At 33.1% G+C, this 287-nt stretch overlaps 1 protein-coding gene across 7 annotated transcripts in view; it reads right to left on the reverse strand.

The window, feature by feature from the left end:
* The window catches only part of LOC119589165 (inositol polyphosphate 5-phosphatase E-like), a 12,156-nt gene that overhangs the window by 5,705 nt on the left and 6,164 nt on the right, over positions 1 to 287 (reverse strand). The window lies entirely within an intron of this gene.

A 287-nucleotide genomic window follows, 5' to 3' on the forward strand; every position in this document is an offset into this window, starting at 1 on the left:
GGTGAACATCATAAGTCAAACTCTCAGAGAAGATAAATTGGAAAAATATGCTATGGAAGCATCAAGTCAATATCAGCCTAGCATATGAAAAGAGACTTACAGCCGTATTACTGAAAAAAGTTCAGGGTCTCTTTCCCTGTTTGGGAGCCCTTTTGAGAGAAATGCTTTTCCAAGACACATGCAATCACTGTGTATTGATTACTGAACAAAAACTATATATCAATAACGTAACAGTATAACTATATTATATGATGAATTAAAGAAACAGCACTAAATATTATGTTCAA

The sequence above is a fragment of the Penaeus monodon genome, chromosome 25, assembly GCF_015228065.2.
Source record: "Penaeus monodon isolate SGIC_2016 chromosome 25, NSTDA_Pmon_1, whole genome shotgun sequence".
Lineage (NCBI taxonomy): Eukaryota > Metazoa > Arthropoda > Malacostraca > Decapoda > Penaeidae > Penaeus > Penaeus monodon.